Genomic DNA, 5,684 nt, shown 5'->3' with positions numbered 1-5,684 from the left:
GGGGGACGCCATGGAATTTTCGAGGCAAGAATCGCGTGTTCCCCTCCTGTTTTTCATGGAACGGATTTTCCCCACTCGGTGATAGGAGGTGGGGTGGGGCTAGTTCGTTTGCTGCGTTTTTGGAGGTTCATGGGGTGAAGGTAGGAGGAGATGTGATCATGCGAGCAGGGAGGAAAGTGTTCCTTCGCGAACGAGTGGGCAAATCTACGGATTTTGTTGCCTGAGCTATGTGAATGAGTTGCCTGAAAACTCATGCTTATGAGTTGCGTTCTATATTTTGCGTGGTGCCTGAGATTTGCGTAGGAGTTGCTTGACTTTTTGTGTATGAGTTGCATGAGAACTCATGTGTATGATTTGCGTTCTAGATCTTGGGGTGTTGCCTGAGATCTGTATGAGTTGCCTGACATTTTCTTTATGAGTTGCATGGAGAACTCATGCGTATGAGTTGTGTTCTAAAGTTTAGGGTGTTGCCTGAGACCTGCGTAGGAGTTGCCTGACATTTTCTGTATGAGTTGCCTGAAGAACTGTAAGTGCATCTAGTGCCCCTTAGTGATTTTGGTGTATTGAAGACTTATATGTTAAGGGACTAATATGTTTGTGAGTGTACACAGGTTCTATAAGTCGATGAGGAGTTTGATATTTACAGTGAAAGTCGACCCCTAAAAATGAATGTCTTCAATTGAAGACTTTGGTTCTCCTGAAGACTTTGAAAGTGAAGAAATTGGTGTGACCGTGAAGAGTTGGATATTCATGCGAGGACTATGAAGCGTGAAGACTTTTGTTTTCGTAGTTTCATTTTCTTCTTCTTGAGTCATAAGAAACACCGTACTGTTAAAGGGGGTTGAGGTAATACTAAGGAAACTGATTTCCAAGTGATGCTCATCTCAAAATCCTACACCTACCCAATCCTTCGAGTGAAGCCATTGAAAATCTCATATCAGTTCAGTCAATTTCTTCAGTGACAGAGATGAAGATCTTCTAGTCTCTGAGGAATTTGTTCTGACTGAGGAGTTAGAAATTTGCCAGTGCGAATTGCCTACACAGTGAGGAACATGATAGCCCTGAGGAATTCGAACGTCAAATCCGACTGTTGCTGTGCTACGCGCCAGCTGTCCAAAATATCCTACCACCTAACGGTCATATCATTGAAGGGCATTTATGTCTTATAATGTCGGGCTGCTCCCTAGGCTATAAATAGCCGTCCCCCTACAACCACTAGCTGGTTGGCTGCTTCGAGAGAAACTGACACTTGTCAATTGAGAGCATCCCATCCTCCGAGGACTTTGAGCAAAAATCATCAAGTGAGGAAAACCAAAATCCCAAACCCAAAGTGATTGAGCATCACTGAAGAGATTGTTCCTGTGTGGAACCGACGCTTGTTACCTTTGAGGACTGTGTATCCTCTAGACGGTTAGGCGTCATGGTCTGAGCATCCAAGAGGAATTGTGGATGGCCCAGTGACCTAGTCTGTGAAGGTTTGGAAGTCACCTGTGAAGGCTTACCACTACTGTTGGGCGAGGTCTATGTGATCTTAGCTCAAGGAGAATACGGTAGGACTGTGTGTCCGGGACTGTGTGTCCTTGAATTTAAATACTCAGCCGCTCCAACCAGACGTACAACTGTCACAGCAGTTGGAACTGGTCTACCAAATCATTGTCTTCACCAAGCCTACTGGTTCTATTTCCTCAACCCTTCCATTTCCTCAGTTATGTGTTGATGAAACTGATCATTACTATTTGAAGACTTTGATTGAAGAGTTTCTCTAATTCCTCAATCTTATTTCTTCAGTCAGCTTGTCTTCATCCTGCTTATTTTGTGTCTACGCTTTCTGTACTCTGTGTTTTGTCTTTCATTTCATCATGATGACTATATTGTTGCTCTGTTATGCTTATACCTGAGTACTTGTTCCGCTGAAAGTAGTTCTTCGCTTAGGAAGTTCCTCACCCTGAAATTCCTTACTGAAGAATTCATAAAAATCGCCTATTCACCCCCCTCTAGTCGACGTAACGCACTTTCAATTGGTATCAGAGCAAGCTACTCCCTTATTCTGTGTGATTTTGGTTTAACCGCCTGGAGTTTTAGTTATGTCGACTGCAGGTATGATCAAGGTCTCGGCTGGGTGTCCTACATTTGATGGGACAGACTACCCCTATTGGAAGAACAAGATGCGCATGCATCTTGAGGCAATTGATAATGATCCCTGGTATGTTGTGGAAAATGGTGTTCCCTCTGTCACTTCATCTGTGAATGCTGCTGATGTGAAGAGATTCAAGCAACTTGATTCTCAAGCGAAGAATATCATATGTGGCCACCTGAGCAAAGGACAGTTAGACAGAGTGAGTGCCCTGGAAACTGCCAAGCTGATTTGGGACAGGCTGTCCAAGGTCAACGAAGGAGTCTCAACTCAATGTGACTCCCGAGTTGATGTTCTTCGCAATCTTTTCAACCGCTTCAAAAGACTCGACAACGAAAATGTTCAGCAAATCTTTGACCGCCTCACTGACATCTCAAATGAGCTTCAAGTACTTGGTGCCACTGACATCACCGATCATGACGTGGTGAAGAAATTGCTGAGATCACTTGATACCTCATTTGACACCCAAGCACTGAAGGCCAAGGCAGTCTCTGAGTCTGAAGCTGAAGACTCTGGTAGCAGCCTTGGTGATCCTGAAGAACTGAGCCAGGAGCTAGCAATGCTCGTGAGGAAATTCCAGAAGTTCTCTTGCCGCGGTCGCTCTGGAAAGTCTTCAAGAAATGATGATTCCTCATCTCGTGACTACAAAAAGAGAACTTGCCACAAATGCAAGAAATCTGGTCACTACATGTCTGATTGTCCTTTGTGGGAAAAGGAATCAAAGAAGAAGAAGTACAAAGACTACGATTCTGATGACTCAAAGAAGAAGAATGTCGAATTTTGGGTTCCGGCAGACCCTTGAGGTTTGAACACTGGGGTGCGCGTGGAGATCTTTCCCCTACCGGCTCACGTATCGAAGTCTCGCAAAGGATCTAGGCTAGAAAGAAGAACGCACAAGGGACACGAGATTTATACTGGTTCGGATCACCATTGTGGTGTAATACCCTACTCTAGTGTGTGGTGTGTGGATTGCCTCAGGGGCTGATGATGAATAGTACAAAGGGAGAACAGCCTCGCGAGGGCTGTTCTTGAGCTGGTGCGATGAACTGCTTGGGAGAGTCCAGTCACCTCTTGGATGCCTACCTGATCTCTAGATGCCTCTACTCTGTGGTGGCTAGTCCTATTTATAGAGGGAAGCCCTAGGCCTCTTCCCAAATATTGAGCGGGAAGGGCGCCAACAATTGGCCATCTTGAAGGGGAACATCTAGTACACTTATCCTGACTAAAGTTGGTCTTTGGTTGCCAAAGGCTCTGACGATGACGCCGTCCTGGGATCCACGGTGACCTCCTTCCTGCCGCTCTGTTGGTCTTGGTCTTGTTGCACCGAAATGGTAACCTTTGCCTGATGCCTTGGCTTGTTCTTGCCCCCTTTGCACCGAAGGGGAAACAAGGACACTGCACAGGCCGGGGCCCGCCTGGTCTCGATCGTCATGGCTTGCATCACGAGCTCCTCGCGAGGTGTCCTGCCTTGATCTCTCCGCCTCCTTGCGAGCCTGCCTGATGAGGCTGCGCCTGAGGAAGCTTCCTGTAGTCCACCCTGCGAGGCTTGGCCCCTCGCGAGGGTCTTGAGCTCCAGTCGATGAAGATAGGTCGCACTGGGGCCCCTACTTGAGCCACGCCGCAAGCCGCAGGCAGGCAAGTCTGGGGACCCCCGTTCCCAGAACGCCGACAATAGCCCCCGGGCCCAAGGCGCGCCCGGACTTGGCTTAGCAGAGAAGCGAAGGGGCAAGTGCGAAGCGCCATGGGCCCCAATAGCCCGCGGCCTTGGGTGCCGCGTGGCGGTTGGTTGGACGTGGGCGTCTCCGCTTCCCCACGACGCCTCGGCAACCGCATGACTTAACAAGTCCCTGCATGCAAAAATGGGTCATGATTACCTGTGATCATGGAGGCCGGCGGTTGGCCTCCTCCGGACTATAAGTACGGGCGGGCGAGAACCCCCATTGTCCATCTCTCCTTGCTTCGCCTCTTTCTCCTCACTCCTCCTCCGCTTTGTCGACAATGGTGTCGATCCGCCGGTTTTCTACAGAAGAGAAGGGGAAGGCCCCCCGAGAGGGGCCCGACCCGCTTCTATCGAAGAAACGGCTAGTCCTCTGTCGCGGAGACGGGGGTGCTTGGCAGGAGGTACCGAGGCCCTGGTACGAGCGGCCACCGCCAGGGTTCCCGCTGCCCTTGTACGCCCGAATCGAGGGCCCTGGAGAAGAAGGCGTCGAGCGACATCGCCGGAGCCGCCGTCGTCACCGGCGGGTTACGACGGTGCGCATCGTCCCTCCTGGAGTCCACGCCGAGGGCTCCTCTCGTGAGCTCGTGCTCCACGCCGCCATGCCTCCGCGGTCTTGGATTCGTCTTCCTCCCTCCTTCGCCTTTGAGATCCCGCCGAGGGGGCCTCTTGAGCTCTAGCTGCAGCACGCCGACTGCCGCACCCCCGCGACCGAAGCGGAGGTCGAGGTTGTCGCGCCCGGCAAGGTCTACATGACCCGGGGCTGGGGTGAGATCGCCCGGGTCTGCCGAACTGGAGGTGCCCTCATGATTCATTTCGAGTACGATGGTGCCTCCTTGATGTTCTTCAAGGTCTTCGACGCGGAAGGACGCCGGATGGAATGCTGCCCTAAGGAAGGTGGCCGGAGCATCGCCGTGGCAAGGAGCAGGCCTGCTCACCGCTTCCCCGGCAGCTCCTCAGGCAGCAGCGAAGGAGCCGGGGGGTCCAGCGACTTCGCCGAGCTTCACGCGACTCCGGAGACGAGTGACGACAACTACGAGCCCCCGGGCTTGTGTCGCTCCCGGAGCAGGGCAGCTGCATCAGGCTGCCGACGCCATTGATCTGGATGGGGTTGGCGCCAGTGCCTGACGGCCCACTGTTGATGATGGCGTCTCCCGCGGAGGCGCGCGTAGTTAGCGTCCCTTAGGATTAGCACCTTTTGTTCCCTGCGAGGAACCAAAACACCACCCCGCGGGGGTATGTAAGGCGCTGGCCATGCCTTCTATGAATATTATATCTTTATCATGAATCGATGCGAGATGCTTGTCCTGTCCTGGCTCGATTCCCCCTTTTTTTCCTCACGAGGGCTTGGTGCTCTACGCTGACAGGTCCCGGTCCCCAGACAGGCTTCAGCCGTTGCTGGTATGCCAGGTCGTGATGCCGTGGTCAAGGCCAGGAGGTGAGCGGCCCGAGGTCCAGTAAGAGTCCCTGAGTCGCAATGCTCAGGAGGTCCCATTTAGCGCTCAAGCAGCCTTCGCTGGGCAAGAAAGGTAGGCAACGTTGCCGTGACAGAACTGCGCTAGGTGGGGGTTTAGTGCTGAGTCGAATCAGCTTTCGTGTGACTTATCTGGTAGGTTTGGAGTAGTTTTTGGCGAAGTGCCGGGCCTGCGTGGCGGCAGCTGAGGTGTTGCTGGGTCAGGTCTTCGCGAGCTTCTTCCCTCTCCCCCACACTTTCCTTCATGCTCTACGTCCTCAGGTCCCGGCCCTCGAGCGAGCTCAGCCACCGCTGGTATGACAGGTCGCTATGCCGTGGGTCAAGGCCAGGGGTGAGAGCTGGAGAGCCAGTAAGAGACC

The sequence above is a fragment of the Triticum dicoccoides genome, chromosome 3B (genome assembly GCF_002162155.2).
Source record: "Triticum dicoccoides isolate Atlit2015 ecotype Zavitan chromosome 3B, WEW_v2.0, whole genome shotgun sequence".
Taxonomy (NCBI): Eukaryota; Viridiplantae; Streptophyta; class Magnoliopsida; order Poales; family Poaceae; genus Triticum; species Triticum dicoccoides.
The sequence above is the reverse complement of the archived record's forward strand: the minus strand, read 5'-3'. Positions refer to the sequence as shown.